We start from the raw sequence: 12,344 nt of genomic DNA on the forward strand, positions 1-12,344 counted from the left end.
ATACCAGCAGGGTCACCCATGGAGGACAGGTTTCAGCTCAGCTTCCAGGCTAAGACAGACTAGGAAGAAGCACCGGGCAGTCTACTTCTGAAAAGCATTAGCCAGTGAAAACCTTATGAATAGCAGCAGAACATTGTCTAATATAGTGCTGGAAGATGAGCCCCCCAGGTTGGAAGGCACTCAAAAGATGACTGGGGAAGAGCTGTCTCTTCAAAGTAGAGTCGACCTTAATGACGTGGATGGAGTAAAGCTTCCGGGACCTTCATTTGTTGATGTGGCATGACTCAAAATAAGAAGAAACAGCTGCAAACATCCATTAATAATTGGAACCTGAAATTTACGAAGTATGAATCTAGGAAAATTGGAAATCGTCAAAAATGAAATGGAATGAATAAACATCAATATCCTAGGCATTAGTGAGCTGAAATGGACTGGTATTGGCCATTTTGAATCGGACACTCATATAGTCTACAATGCTGGGAATGACAACTCGAAAAGGAATGATGTTGCATTTATTGTCAAAAAGAACATTTCAAAATCTATCCTGAAGTACAACGCTGTCGGTGATAGGATAATATTCATATGCCTACAAGGAAGACCAGTTAATACGACTATTATTCAAATTTATGCACCAACCACTAGGGCCAAAGATGAAGAAATAGAAGATTTTTTATCAGCTGCTACAGTCTGAAATTGATTGAACATGCAATCAAGATGCATTGATAATTACTGGCGATTGGAATGCAAAAGTTGGAAACAAAGAAGAAGGATCAGTAGTTGGAAAATATGGCTTTGGTGATAGAAACAATGCCGGAGACCAAATGATAGAATTTTGCAAGACCAATGACTTCTTCATTGCAAATACCTTCTTTCACCAACGTAAAGGGTGATTACACACACAGACCTTGCCAGATGGAACACGCAGAAATCAAATTGACTACCTCTGTGGAAAGAGATGATGGAAAAGCTCAATATCATCAGTCAGAACAAGGCCAGGGGCCGGCTGTGGAACAGACCATCAATCGCTCATATGCAAGTTCAAGCTGAAACTGAAGAAAATCAGAGCAAGTCCACAAGAGCCAAAATACGACCTTGAGTATATCCCACCTGAATTTAGAGACCATCTCCAGAACAGATTTGATGCATTGAACACTAGTGACCACAGACCAGACGAGTTGTGGAATGACATCAAGGACATCATCCATGAAGAAAGCAAGAGGTCACTGAAAAGACAGGAAAGAAAGAAAAAACCAAGATGGATGTCAGAGGAGACTCTGAAACTTGCTCTTGAGCCTCGAGCAGCTAAAGCTAAAGGAAGAATTGATGAAGTAAAAGAACTGAATAGAAGATTTCAAAGGACCTCTTGAGAAGACAAAGTAAAGTATTATAATGACATGTGCAAAGAGCTGAAGATGGAAAACCAAAAGAGAAGAACACACTCAGCGTTTCTCAAGCTGAAAGAATTGAAAGAAAAAATTCAAGCCTCGAGTTGCAATAGTGAAGGATTCCATGGGGAAAATATTAAATGACACAGGAAGCATCAAAAGAAGATGGAAGGAATACACAGAGTCATTATACCAAAAAGAATTAGTAGATATTCAACCATTTCAAGAGGTGGCATATGATCAGGAACCGATGGTACCGAAGGAAGAAGTCCAAGCTGCTCTGAAGGCATTGGTGAAAAACAAGGCTCCAGGAATTGATGGAATATCAATTAAGATGTTTCAACAAACAGATGCAGCGCTGGAGGTGCTCACTAGTCAATGCCAAGAAATATGGAAGACAGCTTCCTGGACAACTGACCGGAAGAGATCCATATTTATGCCTATTCCCAAGAAAGATGATCCAACTGAATGTGGAAATTATAGAAAAATATTGTTAATATCACACGCAAGCAAAATTTTGCTGGAGATCATTCAAAAATGGCTGCAGCAGTATATCGACAGGGAACTGCCAGAAATTCAGGCCAGTTTCAGAAGAGGACGTGGAACCAGGGATATCATTGCTGGTGTCAGATGGATCCTGGCTGAAAGCAGAGAATACCAGAAGGATGTTTACCTGTGTTTTATTGACTATGCAAAGGCATTTGACTGTGTGGATCATAACAAACTATGGATAACACTGCGAAGAATGGGAATTCCAGAAGACTTAATGGTGCTCATGAGGAACATTTACATGGATCAAGAGGCAGTTGTTTGGACAGAACAAGGGGATACTGATTGGTTTAAAGTCAGGAAAGGTGTGTGTCAGGGTTGTATTCTTTCACCATACCTATTTAATCTGTATCCTGAACAAATAATATGAGAAGCTGGACTATATGAAGAAGAATAGGGCATCAAGATTGGAGGAAGACTCATTAACAACCTGCGTTATGCAAATGACACAACCTTCCTTGCTGAAAGTGAAGAGGACTTGAAGCACTTACTAATAAAGATCAAAGACCATGCCTTCAGTATGGATTACACCTCAATATAAAGAAAACAAAAATCCTCACAACTGGACCAATGAGCAGCATCATGATAAATGGAGAAAAGATTGAAGTTGTCAAGGATTTCATTTTACTTGGATCCACAATCAACAGCCATGGAAGCAGCAGTCAAGAAATCAAAAGACACATTGCATTGGGCAAATCTGCTGCAAAGGACCTCTTCAAAGTGTTGAAGAGCAAAGATGTCACCCTGAAGACTAAGGTGCACCTGACCCAAGCCATGGTATTTTCAATCGTATCATATGCATGTGAAAGCTGGACAATGAATAAGGAAGACCGAAGAAGAGTTGACACCTTTGAATTGTGGTGTTGGCAAAGAATATTGACTATACCCATGGGCTGCCAAAAGAACGAACAAATCTGTCTTGGAAGAAGTGTGGCCAGAATGCTCCTTAGAGGCTAGGATGGCGAGACTGCGTCTTACACACTTTGGAAATGTTGTCAGGAGGGATGAGTCCCTGGAGAAGGACATCATGCTTGGCAGAGTACAAGGTCAGTGGAAAAGAGGAAGATCCTCAAGAAGGTGGATTGACACAGTGGCTGTAACAATGAGCTCAAGCGTAACAATGATTGTGAAGATGGCGCAGGACCGGGCAGTGTTTCGTTCTGTTGTGCATAGGGTCACTATGAGTCGGAACCAACTCGACAGCACCTAAGAACAACAACAACATACTAGGTAAATACTAATCAAAAGAAAGCTGCAGTAGCTATAGTAATATAAAAATAGATTTTTACAAAATTAATAAGGAAAGAGAATATCATTAAGTAATGATAAAAAATTCAGTTCATCTAGAAGTTACAATTCTTAAATTTAAATGTGCGTAATAAAATAAATAAAGCAAAAACTGATAAATCCTACATTATACTGCATGATTTTAATATACTTCATTCAATTGCTTATGCCAAGCAGACAAAAGTTTAATAAATACATTTAATATTACAATATATAGTTAACACATTCCATCTGATAAGTATATAGATAACAGTGTACCCAGAAATAAGAGAATATACATTTTCTCTAGCAAACATGTTTTACTTTGGAAAAAAAAAATTAATCTGAGTACGAAACCATAAAGGAATCCTCAAAAAATTTCAAATGATAGTCTCTGACCATAGGAAAAAAAAAAATAATAATGTAGTTAAATTGGACATTTTTAACAGAAGGACAGGAAAATTTCACTACACAGTAAAAAATAATAATTCAAGGGTCAAAGAAGAGACCTAGCAATTTCACTCCTAAGGATATACCCAAAAGAACTGAAAGCAGGGACTCGAACAGATATGCCAGTGTTCCTTGCAGCATTACTCATAATAGCCAAAAGGTAGGTAGACACAACCCAAGTATCCATCAATAAATAAACAAAATGGTGTATACGTACAATGAAATATTATTCAGCCATAATGAAGAATGAAGTTCTGATAAATGCTATGGCATGGATGAACCTTGAAAACATTCTGCTGAGTGAAATAAGTCAGACACAAAAGAACAAATATTATGTGATCCCTATTATGAAATATCTGTAATAGGCAAATGGATAGAAACAAAAGAAGTTAGTGGATTAAAGAGAATATCAAAACACCGTGCCTGATTATTAAACAATGAATAAAATAATATAACATATCAAAAGTTATGAGATGTGCTAAAATGGAGATCACAAGAAAATTAATAGTTTTCAGTGTTTTTATTAGTAACCCGTTGCTGACTCGATTCTGACTCATAGCAACCTTATAGGACAAAGTAGAACTGCCCTATGGGATTTCCAAGGAGGAGCTGGTGGATTTGAATTGCTGACCTTTTGGTTAGCAGCCAAGCTCTTAACCACTACACCACCAGGGCTCCTTTATTAGTAAGCAAACAAAAAAAAGTGACCCAAGCATGCACCTCAAGAAGCTAGTAAGAAAACAGAAAAACTGTAGTAATAATAAGTAAATTGAAGAACTTCAAAACCACTTCTGGCAAAGCTAATCAAGAAAATGATATCTCATATTAAGAATGAGAAGAATAATTTAACAATAGATTTACTGAGTTATTTTTTTAATTGTAAAAGAATATTGCATATGAATCTGTCAAATTTTTAAATTCTATATGAATTGATATTTCAAAGGAAAATATAAATTACCAAAACTGACTCAATAAGAGATAGAAAACAACCTGAACAAATCAACAATCTTGCAAAAAGATTAAAAGTTTCAAAGAACTTCTCCCCCAAAATGAGCCAGATGTAGACACTAATCCTATCACACCTGAAGAAGAGGGGTCACTCCATGCTCCTTAAACCACTCCAGAGTATGGGGTGTGTGTGTATGCATATGTGTTTTCTTGTTGACTAATATTATGAGGCTATAATTATTCTTTTTCAAAATACTGACAAAAAAAAGAACTATACAGATATAACTTACAGAGTATATGTAAAAATCTTAGATAAAATATTGTCATGACTTCAGGAGGTTTATTTTTTGCAATACAAGGATAAATCCATATTAGAACATCTGCCAATAAATGGAGACACACGCTGTGCCTCCAATGCCATGACTCAATACTACAGCTCTGCCAGTTCTGTCTACTCCAGTCATTTATGAAGATAGTCCAATCACCACCAAAATCCAACTGGGAAAACAAACACAACGGTCAAGAAAATTTTTAAACGGAAAACTAGAAGTAAATTTGATATTATCAAATACATCCTAAAATTACTAAAATCATGTAGCCATTACAGTACTGATATAGGAAATTATTTATTTTAGCAAAATTATAAACAACCTAAGTATCCACTGTTCAGTGTTAGAAATGGGTAAGATTCCTTTGTGCTATAGTCAGGCAATTGAACAGTGTGTGGTGATTAAAAATGGCGTTGTAGAAGAGTGTAGAAAGATGTTCAAACCTTATTGGTAACTGGAAATAAAAATTACAAATACACCAATAGGAACATTTTTTAAAAGAATGCAATATAAACGCAAGGAACAACAACAAAAAAAAACCTTAAAAAATATGTACTAAATGTAAACATAGAATATATTTTCACAGTGAGCTTAAATGATTTCTAATTTTACTATTTGTGCTCTTCAATATTTTCCAAACTATTTTTTTTATTAAAAGCAAAGATACAGATATTGTTTTCATCTAATATTATTTTCAAAGGTCAAATCCTCTAAGATCCAGTATTCTATTAATTTAAATATACTTATATGACAGTGAAATTCATTTGAAATATATGTAAAGGAAATCTGTGCTATGTACGAATGGCAAGCATCTGGATATGCGGACTCACCAAAAAAATTACTGTGTCTCTGAAGGAAATATTAAAACAAATAGCCCAGCACTAAAGTGATTGCATAGAACTGTATAGATTCGCTCTGTGCACTGGACAGGAATTTTTCATTTCATACATCATTTACAACTTGCTGCAGTGATTCTGCAAAATCAGTCCATACCATTAGCACACACAAAGAGAAATACCCAATGTTCTCATTGTTGAAAAATTCTAGTGTTTTTGGGCTCCAAGGTGCACAAATATCAGCACTCCATCTAAGCATATGTCATTCTGATAACCAGGATAGATCACCAGAGCACCAAGTAGGAATCCCAAGCCAAGCAGGTTGACTTTTTAAATCTGTAGTCCAAGCTTGGCTTGTCTCGCAGATAAACTTAATTTAAAAAATATATATTTGAAGTAAGTGAAAACAAAACAGCAACAGTAATATTAATCATTCCAGAGAGGCTTTTTTTTTTTTTTAATGAAAACTAGCTCTGATTTCTAAAATATTTACCAAGACATTTGATTCCAAGCATCTGATACACTCAACACTTCATCAGAATGAATGTCTGATACATTGACCACTGTACCTAAGCCCCTGCTCTTTTGTTGTTATTTTCAAATCAAAAAATAGGAAAGTATATTTCCAAGGTAGTATAAAGTCTTGAATTATGGAATTCAGGCCAGAGAGAAAGATGCTTTACTGGACAATGAAATGTTCTCACCAGCAGGAGCTTCCTGTGTTCCTTCCTCTGGGGATAGGAAAGAGGCTCAAGAATGGCAAATGTCAACTTGGTTCTACCTCCAACATGCCTTAACACTCACACTCTCCTCTTTCCTTATTTTCCCTTATATAGGAAAATTGATACCACAAATTTCTAGTGAGTGGATTTGTCTATATCCTCAAAACTAGCTACAACCATGGAAATGAATTTCAACAAAAAACATCCCATTTCCTTACCACAGGGCTTCATTCCTTTCTAGAACAATGGGGATCCAGAGTTATGCTCAGTCTCAACAAGGAATGCAGTCACGAGCCATCCACATGGTACTCGCCAAGGCTAGTTATAAGGAACCACTGAAATGATCAAGGTGACAACTTATAATGGTAGAACCTTCTTTAGAAAATGCAGATTATTGCTGCTTACCAACAGAAGCTTTAGCAACTAGATTCATTTTTTCAAGATCAAAAACTAAGTGGTGAATACAACATCATAGAGTGGAGAAGGCATTAAAACTCTGGTGACCAAAGTCAAATTCATGCCAGATTATCAGAAAAATATATAAGAGTTTTAGAAGTAACGTCATTCAAGCTAAGTTGCTTCTTTTTATGTCACACATATTCTAAATCATATTGTCTAAGACATGAGAAAGTGAACATTCTCCTTTCTGGAACCAACCTTTAACTACATTCAATGAAAAAAAAAAATTCTGAAAAAGATTCCATAAGTAACTTCCGTGACATACCAACTGGGATATGTTTACATACCAATGTAAGAATTCTTCTTTGATTTAGTCTTCTTTTGGTCTCAGAAGAATTCAAGAAATCCAGAAGCCTGTAAATAAGAAAAAAAGAAAAGAAAAAGGTTTGGCTTAAGGAAAAGATAGAGAATACAACAATCTAAGTTATCAGGGATTATTGAGAGTGGTAATATGTGTGTTAGCCTTAAAAAGAAAGAAAAGAGGCATTCTAAATAGGAAGTTGATAAAAATCTACAAAATCATGAGGGTCACAGTTAGAATGAACACTGGTTCATTCTCTGAGCCACAAAATGGAAGTACTGCTTCCAGGTGAAAAAGAAAGCCTGTGAAGTATTTATTAGCCCCCAAAAGATGGCAATAGAAATTCATTTTTAGATTAACATTTTAATTTATCAGTAGTTTAAACACTATTTAGGAAAGGATTGAAATGGATTTGTAATTTTCTTATTGATCTCCTTCTGGGAAAAATATAGAAAATAAGTGACAGGGAATTTCTTATTTCTTCTCCAAAAATAGAGAAGAGCTCTAGGTAGAATATAAAACTCAGTGGCAGGCATATATCATAGGCATTTGCCTAATCAAAAAAAAAAAAAAAGTTTTTTTTTTTTAATAGGATCACTTTGAGGACTAAGGTACACCTGACCCGAGCCATGATATTTTCAATTGCCTCACATGCATGTGAAAGCTGGACAATGAATAAAGAAGAATGAAGGATTGATGGCTTTGAATCATGGTGTTTGTGAAAAATATGGAATATACCATGGACTGCTAGAAGAATGAACAAGTCTGTCTGAGTGCTCTTTGAAAGTGAGGATGGCGAGACTTCATCTTATGTACTTTGGACATGTTATCAGGAGGGACCAGTCCCTGGAGAAGGACATCATGCTTGGCAAAGTAGGGGGTCAGCAAAAAGAGGAAGACCTTCAATGAGATGGATTGACACAGTGGCCGCAACAATGGGCTAAAGCATAACAACGATTGTGAGAATGGTGCAGGACCAGGCAGTGTTTCATTCTGTTGTACCTAGGGTCCCTATGAGTCGAACCGGCTTAACAGCAATGAGTTTTGGTTTAACGCAACATTTTGATATAAAAATCACCAATCTGAAACTATATCCTTTTTGCAAATATCTGAATTTAAGTGTATCTTTGTTTCATGTGTTTCTATGTGGGGTTAATTGCCTCAGAGAATGTGTGGAAAATAGCTTGGCTCATGTATCATCACCAGTATCATGCAAGCAGGATCACACAGAGCACAGGTAAAAGCTATTGGGTGCAAAATGAAAGAAATTACAAAAATCTAGAAATTCAGCAAGAATATCACAAGCAGAAAATTACTAGAAAGGTTTTCATTATTTTGTACAATGTTAAACCATAATCAGGCCTCTCAGTGGATTTCTGGTCTTATGCGAGAGATTAATCTATTACTATTGATTTTTAAATAGGGAAATGAAAGTTGAGATGGTCAAGATGGTAGAAGATTGTTCCATAAGCATCTTGACATTATTCCCAGACTAACATGGGTATGTAAATTATAGAAGCATGGAAGAAAAAGGCATTTCAATAGGAGACAACTGTTGTTTAGAAGAGTGATCAATGAAAATCAATTACTGGTTACTCTACAAAGTGTTATTATTAAAGATCACTCTTCTGCTCATGCCCACAATTTCCACAATATCTGTAGTTTTGCCTATAAGAAAATAAGTGTTTTTAATTTAAAAATCATAATTCACAAGAGAATTTGCACATTTCAATGGAGATGTGGCATTACAGCCAAAGTTTAATGAGCTAGATAAATCAACACATTTAAAATGATTCCAGAAATACGTGCCAAATGTTTTGCTGGTTGTTCCAAGACGCTGTTCCATAAAACCTAGTAGACAAACTTAGGAGACTGTGATGGTTACGGTTGTGAGAATCACGGCTAGGCCATGATTACATAGTTACTTATAAACTTTCAGGTTCTCTGGCTCGGTTATGCGCACTACTGCTATCTCACATTATGCTATGGGCAGGGGATGATTTTGTTGTTGTTATTATGTGCCGTTAGGAACCCGTAAAATTTCTAAAGTTATTCAGGACCTCCCTGGGAAATAGCCACATGTTCCTTGGGTTGATTTTCTGGTGCTCACTGATTTTGCAGCATGTCTAAGCTACATGGTCAAGGTAAGGAGTGGCAGATAGGCACATTTTCTGACCCAAGTAAAGTAGCAGGCTAGATGGTGCATTGGCTATGCTAGAAATTAGAACTGTTTCCCCACTCCCTCCCACCGCCCCCATCTTGTTCAGCATCTAAGCAACTGCCTAGTTAGATGAAGAGCTGAGGGGATAGGAGTCAGAAGGAGATGGGCTCAGCACAGCATGGCAGCTCCCTAAGAAGGCTGTATCTGGAGTCCTGTGTTATAAGTCAGATGGAATAAATAAAATTTCTGAGAGTTTCCTGGGGTTTTTAATTCTCTTAAGAAACCGTGGAAAACATGACTATCAGGTTTCATTAGCAAAGCTTATCCAGCTCTGGAGACACATAGTATTTAAGAAGCATAAACATGGCTTTTGCATCCACCCAAACAATCCCAAGCTGGATTTGCAGACTTGTAGGTCTGTTTGAATCTTAGCACCCATGTGCAGGGCATATGCATTACGGTTTCTGCGACAACCAGCTGCGACTATATTGTAACCTAGATGCCTGCTTGTAGAGACTACGTAAGAAGCACATTTCAAATCAATATTTATGCCAAGTATAATTCTGAGCTGCAAAACCTTCAAGTTTTTTTTTAATATTTTATTGAAGTGAAATTCACGTAACAAAAAATTAATCATTCAGTGGTATTTAGTACATTCAAAATGTGATACAACTATCATCTCGGAAGATTTATGGGGACTTGCTTCACGTCTTGCAGATTCAATCCTAAAACTATCTTTCACACTGTGGTAATTGTTTGCAAAGATGGCCTCAATCATCCCTGCCATCCTTCATGCCCACCCCTTTGCAATATGACTTGGCAGCTCTTGCACATCATGAATGAGCTGCTGTTTAGCCGATTCTCACTCATGGTGACCCCATGTGTGTCAGAGTAGAACTGTGCCCCACAGGGCTTTCAGTGGCTGATTTTTCAGAAGGAGATTGCTAGGCCTTTCTTCCGAGGTGCCTCTGAGTGGACTCGAACTTCCAGCCTTTCAGTTAGCAGCTGAGTGCATTAACTGCATGTGCCACCCAGGTACTCCCTCACATCATAAAAAAATAAGGTGACTTTATTTCTCATTCTTTGAATCTGGGGTTGGCCGTGTGCTTGCTTTGACCACTGAGACTTTAGCAAATGCGATGCAAGCAGAGGCTTGCAAAGGGCTTGTGCACTTGGACCTTTCCCCTTTTGGCTGCCAGTAGGAATTCTGAGGCCATAACGTGAATAAGCCCCTGCTACTTTTTTTTTTTTTTTTTTTTTAACGTGCCAGATACCTGTGCTTCAGCTGACGGTCAGCACCAGCACCAGCCAGGTGAGCAAAACTATCTTAGACCATCTCTCCTCACTCAAGTCCTCAGCCCCAGGTGAGACCAGCAGCACTGCTCGGCTGATGCCAGCCGCAATTGCTGACTCAAAGGTTAGTCAGCAAATGAAATACTGATTGTTTTAAGCCCCTAAGTTTTGGGGTGGTTTGTTACTCATCAATAGAAAACTGACACAGACCTATGTTTCCCCCACCCCCACACACCTTTTTTTTTTTAGTCTTATACTAGATATAGTAAAAAGAAGAGCACAAAAGAAAATGCTTTCCATAAGCCATGAAGGCTATAGGATTTCTTTGTTGTCAAACACATACTAAAGCAGGCTCTTCCTGCTGCTACCATTCTTATTGTATTGCAAAGCCAATCCAAAATGATCTTGGTGGTGCTACATACTATTTTCTAGGAACTAGACCAGAAAAACTATTAAATTAACAAACCTCAAGAAACTACATGGTCTTCCTCCACAATTGAATAAAAAGCCCAAATTTGATAAAAAACAAACTATTCTAATACTTATACAAAAGTTAGTCAGCAAATTAAATGGTGATTCTATAAAAATTCTGATTGAAATATTCTAAGAGCTTAAATATCACTACCCACGAACAAGTAATATTACCTCTAATCTTGAAGGTGCATATGGTAAGACTGCAGTCTTTAGAATAAAACAGATACAGATTCAAATCTTGGGTCTCATTCAATAGCTGGAGAATGTGAGCATTAACGATAGCTATAATACTAGCTAACATTTATTGAGTGTTTATTATATACCAAATACTCTGGTGGTGCAGTAGTTAAGAGCTTGGCTGCTAACCAAAAGATCTACAGTTCAAATCCACCAGCCACTTCTTGGAAACACTTTGGGGCACTTCTACTCTGTCCAGAAGGTCACTGTGAGTCAGAATCAACTTGACAGCAATGGGTTTGAAATACTCTGTCTAACAATAATTATCATGTAATCATTACAATAACTCTCTGGGGTAGGTTCTAGGAATAGTCCCTTTTTATGCTAAGACTTAGAGATTAAATAACTATCAAAGAAAAGACACAAAGTATGTAGTGAAGCCTGGATTTGAACCTAGGCAGTATTATTACAGGGAATATCTTCCTAACCATTTTTGACTTATCTCTCAAGTTATGTAACTCAGTCATTTATTCTTTATTGATTTTTCGTTTATTGAGTTACTGATTTACGATTCAGTTATTCTAAAAATAGTTAAGGATTACCCCTTACATGCAAGGGATTTGCAGTGCTGGGGATCAATGGTGATATGGTCCCTCTTTAATGGGGCATACAGTTAATGAGGAAAGAAATAATTATATAAAAAAAAAACCCAGTCCCTCACAGAATGAACACACTCCGTACCATATTTCAGATCAAGCTTTTTCTATTGAAGATCCATGTCACTTCTTTGCTGAAAATCCTTCTCCAGCATTCTTGAGTTTTAAAATATGTCCACAAATTATTTAATATTCCTGCCTTTAAGAGGCAGAACTTAATCGCCCTCCCTTTAAGTGTGGGCTGATCTTACTGACTTGTTTCTAACTATTAGTATGTTGCGAAGGGACAGTACATGAGAAGGAGAGGCAGAGACTGGGGGAGAAGAGGGATAGAGGTA

The 12,344-nt window shown here is 37.0% G+C and overlaps 1 long non-coding RNA gene across 1 annotated transcript in view; it reads right to left on the bottom strand.

Moving 5' to 3' along the window:
- Positions 1–7,222: 7,222 nt before the first annotated feature.
- The window catches only part of LOC111752573 (uncharacterized), a 363,311-nt gene continuing 358,189 nt past the window's right edge, over positions 7,223–12,344 (bottom strand). Inside the window, exon 8 of the long non-coding RNA XR_010318857.1 lies at positions 7,223–7,298. This is a non-coding gene — a long non-coding RNA (uncharacterized LOC111752573). The remainder of the gene's footprint in view (positions 7,299–12,344) is intronic.

The sequence above is a fragment of the Loxodonta africana genome, chromosome 21 (genome assembly GCF_030014295.1).
Source record: "Loxodonta africana isolate mLoxAfr1 chromosome 21, mLoxAfr1.hap2, whole genome shotgun sequence".
Lineage (NCBI taxonomy): Eukaryota > Metazoa > Chordata > Mammalia > Proboscidea > Elephantidae > Loxodonta > Loxodonta africana.